This window comes from Pseudopipra pipra, unplaced genomic scaffold (assembly GCF_036250125.1).
Source record: "Pseudopipra pipra isolate bDixPip1 unplaced genomic scaffold, bDixPip1.hap1 HAP1_SCAFFOLD_69, whole genome shotgun sequence".
Lineage (NCBI taxonomy): Eukaryota > Metazoa > Chordata > Aves > Passeriformes > Pipridae > Pseudopipra > Pseudopipra pipra.
In genome coordinates, this window is record NW_026991183.1 from 86,706 (window position 1) to 106,180 (window position 19,475).

General features: G+C 59.0%; 1 long non-coding RNA gene across 1 annotated transcript in view; it reads right to left on the minus strand.

The window, feature by feature from the left end:
• The window catches only part of LOC135408860 (uncharacterized), a 43,832-nt gene extending 35,920 nt beyond the window's left edge, over window positions 1-7,912 (minus strand). The window contains exons 1-5 of the long non-coding RNA XR_010427890.1: window positions 7,819-7,912; window positions 6,967-7,350; window positions 6,765-6,866; window positions 6,350-6,461; window positions 5,487-5,928 (exon numbers count right to left, since the gene is read on the minus strand). This is a non-coding gene — a long non-coding RNA (uncharacterized LOC135408860). The remainder of the gene's footprint in view (window positions 1-5,486; window positions 5,929-6,349; window positions 6,462-6,764; window positions 6,867-6,966; window positions 7,351-7,818) is intronic.
• Window positions 7,913-19,475: the final 11,563 nt, after the last annotated feature.

The following is a 19,475-nucleotide window of genomic DNA, read 5'->3' on the forward strand; positions in this document are numbered from 1 at the left end:
CGACAACAAAAAAAATCAACACCACCGAAAAACCCAACAACAACAAACTACTAATCTAAACCTAACAACACCCATTTAATCAGCACAGTGGCCTAAGAGTGGGCAGGAACACTTCTGCTTCTGTCCAGCCCGCTTTCAAACTCTTCCTCCACTTGCTGTTCATGTTTGTTACTTCTGCTTTTTGGTTGTCGGTGATTTTGTGTTTGGTGAGTTGTTGGGGCATTTTGGGGGGCGTTTCTTTGGGGAAGGAGGTTTGTTTGGTATTTTGTAACACTGTAGGGCAATTCAAAAGAAAGGTCAAGTCTTTCTGCTGTTTACTTGTTTATTGTTAATAACCCAAGTTCTCATTCTGCATCTAGGGTTATACGTGGTTAGCAAGTATCAGTGTACTAGAATTAAAGTGCAAAAGAGACAACAAGAACTGACCTTTTGGCTCTGAAATAGTCTAATAGTCTAACTTTTTATTTAGCCAAAGCACATTTAAAAGGTCCCCAGAACAGCAAGAGAGGGAGAATTTAATCAGTTGCTATGACAATACATTCAAAATGCACATCTACTTTCTAATTTCAACTTGTCTCTCATTACACTTCTGGCCATTTGTTCTGCTTGTATTAAATCAATTCTCTAAAAATACCTTGAATTAAGACTATTACCAGCCAGAATCCTACACCCTCTAACGAAAATTCTCCCTCTTTTTCATAGGCAAGACAGTCTCAACTACTGACTTCCAAATGGAAGACCTTTCCCAACACAGCCTTGCATTTGATCATTAATACAGTAAATATGCAGACAGCTCTCCAAAGGATTTTAAGCATTAAGGCCAGGCGCTGTGCCAATATATATAAATATTTATACTTTCCCTGCACTTCAGTACAAGCTGCCTTTTACTCCGTAATCCTCCTCATATGACCTGCTCTCCATCCAGTGCTCCAACAGTCCTGACAGGCAGATAAACATGACCTGATCAGCAAATAAGGAACAGGAAGTATGTTAGTTCTGTATATGGGACCACTACAATCCCTTTTGAAATTCTGTATATTGTTCCACATAGGACACTCACAATAGTTTTGGTTTGGCTCTGTTATCATTATCTACATGAATGGAATCATTTCGTTCCTGTAATATCCACACAGCCGAGAAGGCTTGCTTTTTCTTTAGTAAAAGCTGATGACAAACACAATCAGCTAAAACCTTTAGCACAGACTATGGGATCATTAACAGCCTCCAGTGTATACTGTTGTCAGAGAAACAATTAATTTGTCCTCTCAAAACCTGGTTGAGTGGAATAACAATCTTCTTCTTGCACAAGCAAATATAAAGGGTTTTTTTGTTCATTTATTTGCTTTGGAGATTCTTTCCCTTCTTCCTATGCAGTACATTGCCCAACTGTACTTGACACTTTCAGAACAAGGAAAATTACCTCAGGTGGGAAATGCTGCAGCAAAGAACACTGCCTCTTACCAGCCTATCTGAGTTTTCATCTTGTGATTAATCACAGTTCAATATTAAATTATTCAGGCTGCCATTCAGTGTGACAAGCTGCAGTGTAACAAGCTGCAGCGTGACCTCAACACAGGTCATCAACAGATTACAGTTCCAAAGGGCAGTGCAAAGCCCCTTTACAGAAGGACAGAATGGTGGGGGTTGGACAATACCTCTGGAGATCATCTAGTCCAGTCTCTCCTGCTCAAAAAGCGGGATTAGGCAGAAGAGGTTGCTCACAACTTTGCCTGAGCAAAAGTGTTTTAAGCATCTCCAGGGATGGAGACTCCACAATTTCTCTGGACCAGTCCAGAGGAGAACTTCTTAAGTTATTGTTTTCAGTGGGAAGGTAGGGACAGAAACAAGCGATCCCAAAACTTCAAACTCATCCCCACAGCGGTCCAGAGCAGCTCGAGACCAGGCTCCTGCCTTCCCAGGGCCAGGCTCTTCTCTCTGCCAGGCACCCACCAGCCGGGCACTGCCCTGCCCGGCGGCCCCGAGCGCTTCAGGCGCCGGCCCGGCCAACGCCTCGCTCTGCGCGGGCGCCGCTTCCAAAATCACTACCCAAGAGACACAGCAATCAAAGCAGAGGGACTGCACTCCCAGCTTTTCTTACCTGCAGGCACACACAGCACAGCACGTTGGACATAAAAGCCACAGGGTTAGTCCTGCCAGAGGCGTCCGGCACACCCACGGCGACCGAAGGAAAACAGGGAGCCTGGGAACACGGAGTAAAAGACACCTTAATTAGGACTACACTGAGCACTAGCCAGGTCATTCCCACAGACAGCTTCACCGTCCAGTCACACAAAAAGCACTGACCTACCAGGGCCCCAGTTAGGATGGCTCCTGACGCTGACACCTCCCTTTGCCCCGGGGGATCAAGAAGAACATCCCTGGGAAGAAGTCACCCCCAACAACAAAAAGGCAAAATTAGTGAAGCACGGGGTCCTCTTCTGACTAGATTGCCACCAGCATTCAATAGCAAATGCCACGACTATTCTGTTACAGACGAGAAAACCCTGTTCTCCCAAACAAACAGCGAGGAGATTTATGGGCACGCCTGGAAATTTCCTGGGAGGAACTTTTTGTAACTAAGGAGCAGGTGCTGTCTTGAGTTGAAGGCGTCAATTTGACAGACACTTAGCACAGCAAACTCTTCAGCAGAGCAATTAATTGCTGCCTATTTGAACAGCAGGGGAGAGAAAATGACAGTCGAAGGGAAGACAAGAAAAGCAGAACTGCAATCAGCAGCCTTTTCTTCCATCTCTCCCGAGAAGGTCTAGTTTGTCTGTTCTAATAATTCTATGCCCTTTTCTACAGGAAACTTAGACCAAGGCTGAAAAAACAACTAGAAAACACGGAGAGAAGCTTTTTAGAATTTCACGTGATTTTCCCAAACCGATCCCAGAAAAGCAGAACTCGGTAGAATGTACTCACCTCGAGGCCTTTGGTCTTTTTTTCCATAAGCTTCGTCACCTGATTGAAAAAGCAGAGTAGACTCGGTATTTAGGCTCACAACAGGAAAACAACAGGAAAACTTCCCCTTTGTTTCCTCAAAGAAACTACATTAATCTGCACAGCTGCAGGCGCGTCTCCAGCTGTTAAAGCCTTTCAGCTTTTCAGAGGGTGAGAATGCCCTGCTAGGGAAGGCTGAAAAATGCTCGGAGCCTGCACAGGTCAAAGAGCCCCTCGATTTTGTCTGTGTTCCAGTCCCTGGCTAAAGAAAGGGCAGAACAAGCGCAGCTGTTGCTTGCCTTTTCCCTCAGAGGTTTTGCCAGGCGCCGGGCCAGCCCGGGCGCTCCGGGGGAAGGCCGGCAGCGCCCAAACCCCGCCGCTTTCCCGGGGGCGTCGCTTGCGAGAGCGCCCCCGAGCGCCGGGCCCCGCCTCACAGTCGCCGCCTGGCGGACACGGCCGGGAGCGGCACTGCAGCCGCGCGCGGCGCCGCAGCCGCGCGCCCCCCCCCCACCCCTTGGCGAGACCCGCGGCGCCTTTCGCGAGTACGGGCCTTTGTTCCCTAAAACCTGCCCTTGCCTAGGAAAAGCTGAGCAATTCACAGAGTTGCTGTTTCCAGCCCAGCTTCCCAAAGGATTTCTCTCTCCCGGCAGCACAGACAGGGGCCCCGAGGCAGCGCAGACCCTCCCCGCGGGGGAGGGGGGGGCGCAATGCCAGGGCACATCCGAACCCGGCCCTGCGGCGGCACGCAGGTGCAAGTTTCTCCGCAGAGGCGAGAAACTTGCCTGTCGCTTCCCCTGCCTGCGGTCGCCGATGGCCGCGGGAGAGGCAGAAGAGCGGCCGCGCCCCCCCGCCGCGCCCCCCCACAGCGCCCAGGTTACCCCGGGGACGATCTCCGTCGGATCTGCCGCCGTGGGTCGCTTAGAGGGGGGGAAGGCGGCGGCGCAGCCCCGACAGCATCTCCAGGCCACGGCGGGACCGAGCGGGGCGGGGACGGGGGCGGGAGCGGGAGCGGGAGCGGAGCGGAGCGGAGCGGAAGGGGGGCGGTGCCTGGGCTCCTCGCGGCGACCGCCGTCGCCGGTGCCTGCCGCCGCCCACGAACCTGCCGCCCGCGCCCGGCGCCGCCGAGCGCCCCGCCTTGTCCCCACAGCGGGAAGCGGCGCGGCGAGACGGCGCTGCGGGCGCGGGGCGGGGGTCCGGGTGGCGGCGGAGGTCAGGCAACAGGATAAACGCCTCTCTAAAGCGAGGGGGCCTCTCGCCGCCATCTTTAGAGTGGCCTCGGCTAAGTTCCGGTTTTGGCGGCGCCATCTTGAGTGTGGCCTCGGGGCGGACTTCCGGGCCGGGGCCGCCATCTTTAGTGTGGTCGTTCCGGTCCTGGTGGCGCCATCTTTACTGTGGGCTTGGCGAACTTCCGGGCCGGGGCCGCCATCTTTAGTGTGGTCGTTCCGGTCCTGGCGGCGCCATCTTTACTGTGGGCTTGGCGGACTTCCGGGCCGGGGCTTTGGAGGACTTCCGGTCGCTCTCTACTTCCGGGGACCGGGTTTACCCAAATTAGCGTCCCTCCTCGCTAATTTCTGCGCTTTCACCCCAAAAAATCTTCATGTTATTCCCCCCACACACACCCCGGGAGGGACGGGAGACCGCGAGTCCCGCCCTGCCGCCGGAACCGGCCCTTAACTCGACCAGGGAGCGCTGCACCGGCACGAGAGCCACCGCGCATGCGTCGCCGGTCCCTCTCCTGGCTGCCCTCAGTTACCACGTGATCGCCGGCGTCTTTCCAACGACTGCGCACGCGCCGGCGTCGCCACCTTGGCTCCCCCCCCCACCCCGCCGCCCGACCGCCCGGCTTCGCTTTCTTACTGCGGCTCCCCCTCCACTTTTTCGGCTCCCTGGGGTTCCCTCACCCACATTTTGGGGTCCCCTTCTCACATTTGAGGGGTGATGACCCCGCAATTTACGGTTCGGGGGGGGGGGAGGAGAGGAAACGGGGTGCCCAAGAAGGGGTTTCTTTTTTTCTTTTTTTTTTTTTCTCTTTTATTTCATTTTCATTTTATTTCCTTTTTAGGTTTTTTGCCTTTTTTTTTTATTTTCTTTTCTATTTTATATTTCCTTTTTTATTTTGGTTATTTTTTATTCCCTTTATTTTTAATTTGCTCTCCCAGTGCTCCCCAGTAACACCCAGTGCTCCCCAACAACCCTCAGTAACACCCGGTGCTCCCCAGTGCACCCCAGTAACACCCAGTGCTCCTCAACAACCCCCAGTAACACCCAGTGCTCCCCAGTAAACACCCAGTGCTCCCCAACAAACTCCAGTAACACCCAGTGCTCCCCAGTGCTCCCCAGTAAACACCCAGTGCTCCCCAACAACCCCCAGTAACACCCAGTGCTCCCCAGTGCTCCCCAGTAAACACCCAGTGCTCCCCAACAACCACCAGTAACACCCAGTGCTCCCCAAAAATTGACCTCAAACCGACCCAAATCACCCCAAAAGCTGACCCAAAACTGACCCCAAAACCTGACCCAAATCATCCCAAAAGCTGACCCAAAACTGACCCCAATCACCCCAAAAGCTGACCCAAAACTGACCCAAATCACCCCAAACAATGACCCCAAACTGACCCCAAAAACTGACTCAAATCATCCCAAAAACTGACCCAAAACTCTGCATTTATTTGGCATCATTTCCTCTCAAAAACAACATCTCCGATTTAGTTGATTGCTAAAGCCATCATTTTAAAATCATCTCAGGAATCAAAAGGGACTGGAAAACACACAGAAATCATTCCTGCACCCACCAAATCATTAGGAATTGGAACCCGATTCCCTCATCTCTCTCCTTGTTCTTCTTGGCTGGAAAACCTGATGATCCCCGCTGGCTATTTTTAGGCTGCTTTTCTTCCACAGCTCCTTTCCTCCCGGCTGAAACCTCCTGGCATATTCAGGGCTTAGCTGGAGGGAAGCCCCTCTGAAGTATTTCCTCTCGTGGCAATTCTGTGGGATGAAGAAGTAAAAAAAGCACATCAAGAGCTCCTTCTCCCCCCTTCCTTCGCAAACACCCTCCCAGTTTGTCCTTGGCAGCTCCATCCCCCCGGCACCCGCACCCGACGCTTCGGCTCCGCTGGCAAAGGGACAGCAAGTGCACAAGCAAGTTCAGTGCTGGGCAGGGGCTCCCTGGGGAACGGCACTTCAGTGCTTTAGTCCGTGGCCTTTCCTGCTGCCCTCCCTCCTGGAAGCAGAGGATGACCTGGCCCTTGTTTCTCCCACGCTCGCAGACCCAGGTCCTGCTCCCTTGGCCCCACTTTTCTTAGCAGACCCGGCATCATTTCCCAGGGTCCCCAGGAAACTTCTGCACTTGACCCATTGCTAAGTGCAGAGCACAGGGCAAGGGAAGGACAAATTTCTTGGCACCCACCCCCTGGAATTTTCCTTCTCCGCAGCACGCTCCCGTTCCCGCTGTCTCTGGAGGTGCCCGCACGAGTCCTCCTTCTCCCAGCACCTCAGAGAATGTCCTTTTCACCCAGGTCCTGCTTACCGTCGGCCAACAAAACACGGTGACAACATTTTTCAGGATGCCAGTGGAGAGATATTAGAGCACACTGCACAGGGAAGCTGAGCCTGCCCCATCCCTGCACGTGTTCCAGGCCAGGCTGGATGGGACTGGGAGCATCCAGCTGAGGATGAGAGCGGAAGGTGTCCCTGCCCACGGAAGGCAGGCTGGCCTTTGAAGGTCCCCTTCAAACCAAATCGCTCTGGGATTCCCCTCCAAAATCACTACCAAAGAGACACAGCAATCAAAGCAGAGGGACTGCACTCCCAGCTTTTCTTACCTGCAGGCACACACAGCACAGCACGTTGGACATAAAAGCCACAGGGTTAGTCCTGCCAGAGGTGTCCGGCACACCCACAGAGACCGAAGGGAAAGAGAAAGCCTGGAAACACAGAGTAAAACACACTTTAATTAGGAGTACACCGAGCACTAGCCAGGTCATTCACACAGCTTCACTGTCCAGTCATACAAAAAGCACTCACCGAGGCCTCAGTTAGGATGGTTCCTGACGCTGACCAGCTGAATACCTCCCTGGAAGCCCGCTCTGCTCCTGCCAGGCACTAAGGGGCTTTGCCAAGCAACCAATGGAAATTAAAATTACAGGCTGGGCAAAGGCACTTCCCGCAGGACCGCTCCTGGCCAAGGCCACCGGTCCGTGCAAGTCAGACCACTGACCACCCGGGGGGATTTTCGGGGGCACGCTTCCAGCTTTTATTCTCCAGAAACTCCAGTTCTTTCTGGCACCCCTTGCTTCAGTCTTCCCCTGCTGGAAGAGGTCACTTAAGACTTTCGAGGGGCCAGATTGCCAAAGCCCGGCCAGTCCATTCCCACGAGGAAAGAAAGGTAGCTTTGTCTTGGACAGGATGCTGAAGGGGGAGACACAAAATAAAAGTTTAATTTAAAACAACTGCCTAGAATAGGAAGCAATTCAAACAGAAGGCAGACAAGACTCGTGCAAATCTGAATACATTTGACTTCAAAGGAGAATTATTTCCCTCTGCACCTAACAGAAAGTCATTTTCACCCGGGCCCTGCTTACCATCGTTGAACAAAACACGCTGACAACATTTTTCCTGATGACAGGGGAGAGATATTAGAGCACACTGCACAGGGAAGCTGAGCCTGCCCCATCCCTGCAAGTGTTCCAGGCCAGGCTGGATGGGACTGGGAGCATCCAGCTGAGGATGAGAGGGGAAGGTGTCCCTGCCCACGGAAGGCAGGATGGCCTTTGAAGGTCCCCTTCAAACCAAATCGCTCTGGGATTCCCCTCCAAAATCACTACCCAAGAGACACAGCAATCAAAGCAGAAGGACTGCACTCCCAGCTTTTCTTACCTGCAGGCACACACAGCACAGCACGTTGGACATAAAAGCCCCGGGGTTAGTCCTGCCAGAGGCGTCCGGCACACCCACAGAGACCGAAGGGAAAGAGGGAGCCTGGGAACACGGAGTAAAAGACACCTTAATTAGGGATCACTGGGGAGGGAATTGGGATGGGCCTGAGGGCAGTGGGAAGGGACTGGGATGGAACTGGGCAAACTGGGGAAGGACTGGGTTGCACTGCAGGAGGACACTTGGGAAGGAATGGGTGCGCTGGCTTGCACTGAGACAAGTGGGAAGGGACTGGGATGAGAGTGGGGGCACTGGGGTGGTACTGGGAGCACTGGTGGCACTGGGCTAGGACTGGGGGAACTGGGGAGGGAGCAGGGAGGGACTTCGAGGGGGCTGGGAAGGGAACTGGGATGGTACAGGAATGGGAATGGGATGCATGGGAGAAAGGAGCGGAATGCACTGGGGAGGGACTGGGAGCAACGGGAAAGCCACTGCGGGGACTGGGATTGGACTGGGGAGGGACTGCAAGAGGACTGTGACAGGACTGGGGAGTGGGCCTGGGATGGGACTGGGATGCACAGGGGAAAAGAACCGGGATGACCTGGGGAGGGACTAAGGTCACGGGAGGGCTGGGGATGGGTCAGGGGCACTGGGGAGGGAACTGGGATGGGACTTGGATGTTCTAGGGAGGGAGTGGGATGCATCGGGGAAAAGGACTGGCATGCACTGGGAGGGACTGGGGGCAGTGGGGAGGGATGGGGATGGGACTGGGGACACTGGAGAGGGACTGGGGGCACTGGGGGGATTTGGGCGGGGAGTGGGGACACTGGGGTGGGACTGAGATTTTCGGGGGGGTGAGGGGGACTGGGAGCACTGGGATGGGACTGGGGGTCATTGGGGAGGGACTGGGATGGGACTGGGAGCACTGGGAAAGGGACTGCAGGGACTGGGATAGGACTGGGAAGGGACTGCAAGGGGACTGTGAGAGGACTGGGGAGGGGACTGGAGAGCGTGCCTGGGATGGGCCTGAGAATCTCTGGGGAGGGACTGGGACCACTGGGATGGGACTGCTGTGACTGGGATGGGATGCAGTTGTACTGGGAAGGGACTGGGGAGGGACTGGGAATCACTTAGGAGGGACTGGGATGGGACTAGGCAAACTGGGGAAGGACTGGGTTGCACTGCAAAAGGACACTTGGGAGGGAAAGGAGGTGGTGGGTTGCAGTGGGGGAAGTGGGGAGAGACTGGGATGAGAGTGGGGACACTGGGGTGGGACTGGGAGGACAGGTGGCACTGGGCTAGGACTGGGGGAACTGGGGAGGGAGCAGGGAGGGACTGCGAGGGGGCTGGGAAGGGAACTGGGATGGTACTGGAATGGGAATGGGATGCATGGGAGAAAGGAGCGGAATGCACTGGGGAGGGACTGGGAGCAACGGGAAAGCCACTGCAGGGACTGGGATTGGACTGGGGAGGGACTGCAAGAGGACTGTGACAGGACTGGGGAGTGGGCCTGGGATGGGACTGGGATGCACAGGGGGAAAGAACCGGGATGCCCTGGGGAGGGACTGAGGTCACGGGAGGGCTGGGGATGGGTCAGGGGCACTGGGGAGGGAACTGGGATGGGACTTGGATGTTCTAGGGAGGGAGTGGGATGCATCGGGGAAAAGGACTGACATGCACTGGGAGGGTCTGGGGCAGTGGGGAGGGATGGGGGCATTGGGGGAATTTGGGCTGGGAGTGGGGACACTGGGGTGGGACTGAGATTTTCGGGGGGCGGGGGGGGGGGACTTGGAGCAGTGGGATGGGACTGGGGGTCATTGGGGAGGGACTGGGGAACCGTGGGACTGGGGGCACTGGGATAGGAGTGAGATGCACTGGGGAGGGACTGGGCCGGGACTGAGGGCACTGGAGAGGCCCTGGGGGCACTTGGGGGAACTGGGCTGGGACTGGGATTCTCTGGGGAGGGACTGGAGGCACTGGGATAGGACTGAGAGGCACTGGGGAGGCACTAGGACACACTGGGCCACCACTGGGATGGGACTGGGATCACTGGGGAGGGAATTGGAATGGGACTGGGGGCAGTGGGAAGGGACTGGGATGGAACTGGGCGAACTGGGGAAGGACTGGGTTGCACTGCAGGAGGACACTTGGGAAGGAATGGGTGCGCTGGCTTGCACTGAGAGAAGTTGCAAGGGACTGGGATGAGAGTGGGGGCACTGGGGTGGGACTGGGAGCACTGGTGGCACTGGGCTAAGACTGGGGGAACTGGGGAGGGAGCAGGGAGGGACTGCGAAGTGACTGGGATGGGAATGGGATGCACAGGGAAAAGGAGCACAACGCATTGGGGAGGGACTGGGGGCAGTGGGGACGGACTGGGATGGGACTGGGGACACTTCAAGGGGGTTGGATGCCCTGGGTGCGACTAGGGGCACTGGGCTGAGACTAGGGGCACTGGAGAGGGACTGGGGGTAGTAGGGAGGGACTGGGATGGGACTGAGGGCACTGGAGATGCTCCCTGCCTCACCCCAGTGCCCCCATTCTCATCCCAGTCCCTTCCCACTTCTCTCAGTGCAAGCCAGTGCACCCATTCCTTCCCAAGTGTCCTCCTGCAGTGCAACCCAGTCCTTCCCCAGTTTGCCCAGTCCCATCCCAGTCCCTTCCCACTGCCCTCAGGCCCATCCCAATTCCCTCCCCGGTGATTCCAGTCCCATCCCAGTGGTGGCCCAGTGTGTCCTAGTGCCTCCCCAGTGCCTCTCAGTCCTATCCCAGTGCCTCCAGTCCCTCCCCAGAGAATCCCAGTCCCAGCCCAGTTCCGCCAAGTGCCCCGAGGGCCTCTTCAGTGCCCTCAATTGTACTGGGAAGGGACTGGGGAGGGACTGGGAATCACTTAGGAGGGACTGGGATGGGACTAGGCAAACTGGGGAAGGACTGGGTTGCACTGCAAAAGGACACTTGGGAGGGAAAGGAGGTGGTGGGTTGCAGTGGGGGATATAGGGAGAGACTGGGATGGGAGTGTGGACACTGGGGTGGGACTGGGAGGACAGGTGGCACTGGGCTAGGACTGGAGGAACTGGGGAGGGAGCAGGGAGGGAGCAGAGAAGGGAACTGGGATGGTACTGGGATGGGAATGGCATGCATGGGAGAAAGGAGCGGAATGCACTGGGGAGGGACTGGGAGCAACGGGAAAGCCACTGCAGGGACTGGGATTGGACTGGGAAGGGACTGCAAGAGGACTGTGATAGGACTGGGGAGTGGGGCTGGGATGGGACGGGGATGCACAGGGGGAAAGAACCGGGATGCCCTGGGGAGGGACTGAGGTCACGGGAGGGCTGGGGATGGGTCAGGGGCACTGGGGAGGGAACTGGGATGGGACTTGGATGTTCTAGGAAGGGAGTGGGATGCATCGGGGAAAAGGACTGGCATGCACTGGGAGGGACTGGGGCAGTGGGGAGGGATGGGGATGGGACTGGGGGCAGTGGAGAGGGACTGGGGGCACTGGGGGAATTTGGGCTGGGAGTGGGGACACTGGGGTGGGACTGAGATTTTCGGAGGGGTGAGGGGGACTGGGAGCAGTGGGATGGGACTGGGGGTCATTGGGGAGGGACTGGGATGGGACTGGGAGCACTGGGAAAGGGACTGCAGGGACTGGGATAGGACTGGGAACGGACTGCAAGGGGACTGTGAGAGGACTGGGGAGGGGACTGGAGAGCGTGCCTGGGATGGGCCTGAGAATCTCTGGGGAGGGACTGGGACCACTGGGATGGGACTGCTGTGACTGGGATGGGATGCAGTTGTACTGGGAAGGGACTGGGGAGGGACTGGGAATCACTTAGGAGGGACTGGGATGGGACTAGGCAAACTGGGGAAGGACTGGGTTGCACTGCAGGAGGACACTTGGGAGGGAAAGGAGGTGGTGGGTTGCAGTGGGGGAAGTGGGGAGAGACTGGGATGAGAGTGGGGGCACTGGGGTGGGACTGGGAGGACAGGTGGCACTGGGCTAGGACTGGGGGAACTGGGGAGGGAGCAGGGAGGGACTGCGAGGGGGCTGGGAAGGGAACTGGGATGGTACTGGAATGGGAATGGGATGCATGGGAGAAAGGAGCGGAATGCACTGGGGAGGGACTGGGAGCAACGGGAAAGCCACTGCGGGGACTGGGATTGGACTGGGGAGGGACTGCAAGAGGACTGTGACAGGACTGGGGAGTGGGCCTGGGATGGGACTGGGATGCACAGGGGGAAAGAACCGGGATGCCCTGGGGAGGGACTGAGGTCACGGGAGGGCTGGGGATGGGTCAGGGGCACTGGGGAGGGAACTGGGATGGGACTTGGATGTTCTAGGGAGGGAGTGGGATGCATTGGGGAAAAGGACTGACATGCACTGGGAGGGACTGGGGCAGTGGGGAGGCATGGGGGCATTGGGGGAATTTGGGCTGGGAGTGGGGACACTGGGGTGGGACTGAGATTTTCGGGGGGCGGGGGGGGGGGGACTTGGAGCAGTGGGATGGGACTGGGGGTCATTGGGGAGGGACTGGGGAACCGTGGGACTGGGGGCACTGGGATAGGAGTGAGATGTACTGGGGAGGGACTGGGCCGGGACTGAGGGCACTGGAGAGGCCCTGGGGGCACTTGGGGGAACTGGGCTGGGACTGGGATTCTCTGGGGAGGGACTGGAGGCACTGGGATAGGACTGAGAGGCACTGGGGAGGCACTAGGGCACACTGGGCCACCACTGGGATGGGACTGGGATCACTGGGGAGGGAATTGGAATGGGACTGGGGGCAGTGGGAAGGGACTGGGATGGAACTGGGCGAACTGGGGAAGGACTGGGTTGCACTGCAGGAGGACACTTGGGAAGGAATGGGTGCGCTGGCTTGCACTGAGAGAAGTTGCAAGGGACTGGGATGAGAGTGGGGGCACTGGGGTGGGACTGGGAGCACTGGTGGCACTGGGCTAAGACTGGGGGAACTGGGGAGGGAGCAGGGAGGGACTGCGAAGTGACTGGGATGGGAATGGGATGCACAGGGAAAAGGAGCACAACGCATTGGGGAGGGACTGGGGGCAGTGGGGACGGACTGGGATGGGACTGGGGACACTTCAAGGGGGTTGGATGCCCTGGGTGCGACTAGGGGCACTGGGCTGAGACTAGGGGCACTGGAGAGGGACTGGGGGTAGTAGGGAGGGACTGGGATGGGACTGAGGGCACTGGAGATGCTCCCTGCCTCACCCCAGTGCCCCCATTCTCATCCCAGTCCCTTCCCACTTCTCTCAGTGCAAGCCAGTGCACCCATTCCTTCCCAAGTGTCCTCCTGCAGTGCAACCCAGTCCTTCCCCAGTTTGCCCAGTCCCATCCCAGTCCCTTCCCACTGCCCTCAGGCCCATCCCAATTCCCTCCCCGGTGATTCCAGTCCTATCCCAGTGGTGGCCCAGTGTGTCCTAGTGCCTCCCCAGTGCCTCTCAGTCCTATCCCAGGGCCTCCAGTCCCTCCCCAGAGAATCCCCGTCCCAGCCCAGTTCCCCCAAGTGCCCCGAGGGCCTCTTCAGTGCCCTCAATTGTACTGGGAAGGGACTGGGGAGGGACTGGGAATCACTTAGGAGGGACTGGGATGGGACTAGGCAAACTGGGGAAGGACTGGGTTGCACTGCAAAAGGACACTTGGGAGGGAAAGGAGGTGGTGGGTTGCAGTGGGGGAAGTGGGGAGAGACTGGGATGGGAGTCGGGGCACTGGGGTGGGACTGGGAGGACAGGTGGCACTGGGCTAGGACTGGAGGAACTGGGGAGGCAGCGGGGAGGGAGCAGGGAGGGGGCTGGGAAGGGAACTGGGATGGTACTGGGATGGGAATGGGATGCATGGGAGAAAGGAGCGAAATGCACTGGGGAGGGACTGGGAGCAACGGGAAAGCCACTGCAGGGACTGGGATTGGACTGGGGAGGGACTGCAAGAGGACTGTGACAGGACTGGGAGTGGGCCTGGGATGGGACGGGGATGCACAGGGGGAAAGAACCGGGATGCCCTGGGGAGGGACTGAGGTCACGGGAGGGCTGGGGATGGGTCAGGGGCACTGGGGAGGGAACTGGGATGAGACTTGGATGTTCGAGGGAGGGAGTGGGATGCATTGGGGAAAAGGACTGGCATGCACTGGGAGGGACTGGGGGCAGTGGAGAGGGACTGGGGGCACTGGGGGGATTTGGGCTGGGAGTGGGGACACTGGGGTGGGACTGAGATTTTCGGGGGGGTGAGGGGGACTGGGAGCACTGGGATGGGACTGGGGATCATTGGGGAGGGACTGGGATGGGACTGGGAGCACTGGGAAAGGGACTGCAGGGACTGGGATAGGACTGGGAAGGGACTGCGAGGGGACTGTGAGAGGACTGGGGAGGGGACTGGAGAGCGTGCCTGGGATGGGCCTGAGAATCTCTGGGGAGGGACTGGGACCACTGGGATGGGACTGCTGTGACTGGGATGGGATGCAGTTGTACTGGGAAGGGACTGGGGAGGGACTGGGAATCACTTAGGAGGGACTGGGATGGGACTAGGCAAACTGGGGAAGGACTGGGTTGCACTGCAGGAGGACACTTGGGAGGGAAAGGAGGTGGTGGGTTGCAGTGGGGGAAGTGGGGAGAGACTGGGATGAGAGTGGGGGCACTGGGGTGGGACTGGGAGGACAGGTGGCACTGGGCTAGGACTGGGGGAACTGGGGAGGGAGCAGGGAGGGACTGCGAGGGGGCTGGGAAGGGAACTGGGATGGTACTGGGATGGGAATGGGATGCATGGGAGAAAGGAGCGGAATGCACTGGGGAGGGACTGGGAGCAACGGGAAAGCCACTGCAGGGACTGGGATTGGACTGGGGAGGGACTGCAAGAGGACTGTGACAGGACTGGGGAGTGGGCCTGGGATGGGACTGGGATGCACAGGGGAAAAGAACCGGGATGCCCTGGGGAGGGACTGAGGTCACGGGAGGGCTGGGGATGGGTCAGGGGCACTGGGGAGGGAACTGGGATGGGACTTGGATGTTCTAGGGAGGGAGTGGGATGCATTGGGGAAAAGGACTGACATGCACTGGGAGGGACTGGGGCAGTGGGGAGGCATGGGGGCATTGGGGGAATTTGGGCTGGGAGTGGGGACATTGGGGTGGGACTGGGGCAGTGGGGAGGCATGGGGGCATTGGGGGAATTTGGGCTGGGAGTGGGGACACTGGGGTGGGACTGAGATTTTCGGGGGGCGGGGGGGGGGGACTTGGAGCAGTGGGATGGGACTGGGGGTCATTGGGGAGGGACTGGGGAACCGTGGGACTGGGGGCACTGGGATAGGAGTGAGATGCACTGGGGAGGGACTGGGCCGGGACTGAGGGCACTGGAGAGGCCCTGGGGGCACTTGGGGGAACTGGGCTGGGACTGGGATTCTCTGGGGAGGGACTGGAGGCACTGGGATAGGACTGAGAGGCACTGGGGAGGCACTAGGACACACTGGGCCACCACTGGGATGGGACTGGGATCACTGGGGAGGGAATTGGAATGGGACTGGGGGCAGTGGGAAGGGACTGGGATGGAACTGGGCGAACTGGGGAAGGACTGGGTTGCACTGCAGGAGGACACTTGGGAAGGAATGGGTGCGCTGGCTTGCACTGAGAGAAGTTGCAAGGGACTGGGATGAGAGTGGGGGCACTGGGGTGGGACTGGGAGCACTGGTGGCACTGGGCTAAGACTGGGGGAACTGGGGAGGGAGCAGGGAGGGACTGCGAAGTGACTGGGATGGGAATGGGATGCACAGGGAAAAGGAGCACAACGCATTGGGGAGGGACTGGGGGCAGTGGGGACGGACTGGGATGGGACTGGGGACACTTCAAGGGGGTTGGATGCCCTGGGTGCGACTAGGGGCACTGGGCTGAGACTAGGGGCACTGGAGAGGGACTGGGGGTAGTAGGGAGGGACTGGGATGGGACTGAGGGCACTGGAGATGCTCCCTGCCTCACCCCAGTGCCCCCATTCTCATCCCAGTCCCTTCCCACTTCTCTCAGTGCAAGCCAGTGCACCCATTCCTTCCCAAGTGTCCTCCTGCAGTGCAACCCAGTCCTTCCCCAGTTTGCCCAGTTCCATCCCAGTCCCTTCCCACTGCCCTCAGGCCCATCCCAATTCCCTCCCCGGTGATTCCAGTCCCATCCCAGTGGTGGCCCAGTGTGTCCTAGTGCCTCCCCAGTGCCTCTCAGTCCTATCCCAGTGCCTCCAGTCCCTCCCCAGAGAATCCCCGTCCCAGCCCAGTTCCGCCAAGTGCCCCGAGGGCCTCTTCAGTGCCCTCAATTGTACTGGGAAGGGACTGGGGAGGGACTGGGAATCACTTAGGAGGGACTGGGATGGGACTAGGCAAACTGGGGAAGGACTGGGTTGCACTGCAAAAGGACACTTGGGAGGGAAAGGAGGTGGTGGGTTGCAGTGGGGGATATAGGGAGAGACTGGGATGGGAGTGTGGACACTGGGGTGGGACTGGGAGGACAGGTGGCACTGGGCTAGGACTGGAGGAACTGGGGAGGGAGCAGGGAGGGAGCAGAGAAGGGAACTGGGATGGTACTGGGATGGGAATGGGATGCATGGGAGAAAGGAGCGGAATGCACTGGGGAGGGACTGGGAGCAACGGGAAAGCCACTGCAGGGACTGGGATTGGACTGGGAAGGGACTGCAAGAGGACTGTGATAGGACTGGGGAGTGGGGCTGGGATGGGACGGGGATGCACAGGGGGAAAAGAACCGGGATGCCCTGGGGAGGGACTGAGGTCACGGGAGGGCTGGGGATGGGTCAGGGGCACTGGGGAGGGAACTGGGATGGGACTTGGATGTTCTAGGAAGGGAGTGGGATGCATCGGGGAGAAGGACTGGCATGCACTGGGAGGGACTGGGGCAGTGGGGAGGGATGGGGATGGGACTGGGGGCAGTGGAGAGGGACTGGGGGCACTGGGGGAATTTGGGCTGGGAGTGGGGACACTGGGGTGGGACTGAGATTTTCGGAGGGGTGAGGGGGACTGGGAGCAGTGGGATGGGACTGGGGGTCATTGGGGAGGGACTGGGATGGGACTGGGAGCACTGGGAAAGGGACTGCAGGGACTGGGATAGGACTGGGAAGGGACTGCAAGGGGACTGTGAGAGGACTGGGGAGGGGACTGGAGAGCGTGCCTGGGATGGGCCTGAGAATCTCTGGGGAGGGACTGGGACCACTGGGATGGGACTGCTGTGACTGGGATGGGATGCAGTTGTACTGGGAAGGGACTGGGGAGGGACTGGGAATCACTTAGGAGGGACTGGGATGGGACTAGGCAAACTGGGGAAGGACTGGGTTGCACTGCAAAAGGACACTTGGGAGGGAAAGGAGGTGGTGGGTTGCAGTGGGGGAAGTGGGGAGAGACTGGGATGAGAGTGGGGGCACTGGGGTGGGACTGGGAGGACAGGTGGCACTGGGCTAGGACTGGGGGAACTGGGGAGGGAGCAGGGAGGGACTGCGAGGGGGCTGGGAAGGGAACTGGGATGGTACTGGAATGGGAATGGGATGCATGGGAGAAAGGAGCGGAATGCACTGGGGAGGGACTGGGAGCAACGGGAAAGCCACTGCGGGGACTGGGATTGGACTGGGGAGGGACTGCAAGAGGACTGTGACAGGACTGGGGAGTGGGCCTGGGATGGGACTGGGATGCACAGGGGGAAAGAACCGGGATGCCCTGGGGAGGGACTGAGGTCACGGGAGGGCTGGGGATGGGTCAGGGGCACTGGGGAGGGAACTGGGATGGGACTTGGATGTTCTAGGGAGGGAGTGGGATGCATTGGGGAAAAGGACTGACATGCACTGGGAGGGATTGGGCAGTGGGGAGGCATGGGGGCATTGGGGGAATTTGGGCTGGGAGTGGGGACACTGGGGTGGGACTGAGATTTTCGGGGGGCGGGGGGGGGGGGACTTGGAGCAGTGGGATGGGACTGGGGGTCATTGGGGAGGGACTGGGGAACCGTAGGACTGGGGGCACTGGGATAGGAGTGAGATGTACTGGGGAGGGACTGGGCCGGGACTGAGGGCACTGGAGAGGCCCTGGGGGCACTTGGGGGAACTGGGCTGGGACTGGGATTCTCTGGGGAGGGACTGGAGGCACTGGGATAGGACTGAGAGGCACTGGGGAGGCACTAGGGCACACTGGGCCACCACTGGGATGGGACTGGGATCACTGGGGAGGGAATTGGAATGGGACTGGGGGCAGTGGGAAGGGACTGGGATGGAACTGGGCGAACTGGGGAAGGACTGGGTTGCACTGCAGGAGGACACTTGGGAAGGAATGGGTGCGCTGGCTTGCACTGAGAGAAGTTGCAAGGGACTGGGATGAGAGTGGGGGCACTGGGGTGGGACTGGGAGCACTGGTGGCACTGGGCTAAGACTGGGGGAACTGGGGAGGGAGCAGGGAGGGACTGCGAAGTGACTGGGATGGGAATGGGATGCACAGGGAAAAGGAGCACAACGCATTGGGGAGGGACTGGGGGCAGTGGGGACGGACTGGGATGGGACTGGGGACACTTCAAGGGGGTTGGATGCCCTGGGTGCGACTAGGGGCACTGGGCTGAGACTAGGGGCACTGGAGAGGGACTGGGGGTAGTAGGGAGGGACTGGGATGGGACTGAGGGCACTGGAGATGCTCCCTGCCTCACCCCAGTGCCCCCATTCTCATCCCAGTCCCTTCCCACTTCTCTCAGTGCAAGCCAGTGCACCCATTCCTTCCCAAGTGTCCTCCTGCAGTGCAACCCAGTCCTTCCCCAGTTTGCCCAGTCCCATCCCAGTCCCTTCCCACTGCCCTCAGGCCCATCCCAATTCCCTCCCCGGTGATTCCAGTCCTATCCCAGTGGTGGCCCAGTGTGTCCTAGTGCCTCCCCAGTGCCTCTCAGTCCTATCCCAGGGCCTCCAGTCCCTCCCCAGAGAATCCCCGTCCCAGCCCAGTTCCCCCAAGTGTCCCGAGGGCCTCTTCAGTGCCCTCAATTGTACTGGGAAGGGACTGGGGAGGGACTGGGAATCACTTAGGAGGGACTGGGATGGGACTAGGCAAACTGGGGAAGGACTGGGTTGCACTGCAAAAGGACACTTGGGAGGGAAAGGAGGTGGTGGGTTGCAGTGGGGGAAGTGGGGAGAGACTGGGATGGGAGTCGGGGCACTGGGGTGGGACTGGGAGGACAGGTGGCACTGGGCTAGGACTGGAGGAACTGGGGAGGCAGCGGGGAGGGAGCAGGGAGGGGGCTGGGAAGGGAACTGGGATGGTACTGGGATGGGAATGGGATGCATGGGAGAAAGGAGCGAAATGCACTGGGGAGGGACTGGGAGCAACGGGAAAGCCACTGCAGGGACTGGGATTGGACTGGGGAGGGACTGCAAGAGGACTGTGACAGGACTGGGGAGTGGGCCTGGGATGGGACGGGGATGCACAGGGGGAAAGAACCGGGATGCCCTGGGGAGGGACTGAGGTCACGGGAGGGCTGGGGATGGGTCAGGGGCACTGGGGAGGGAACTGGGATGAGACTTGGATGTTCTAGGGAGGGGGTGGGATGCATCGGGGAAAAGGACTGGCATGCACTGGGAGGGACTGGGGGCAGTGGAGAGGGACTGGGGGCACTGGGGGGATTTGGGCTGGGAGTGGGGACACTGGGGT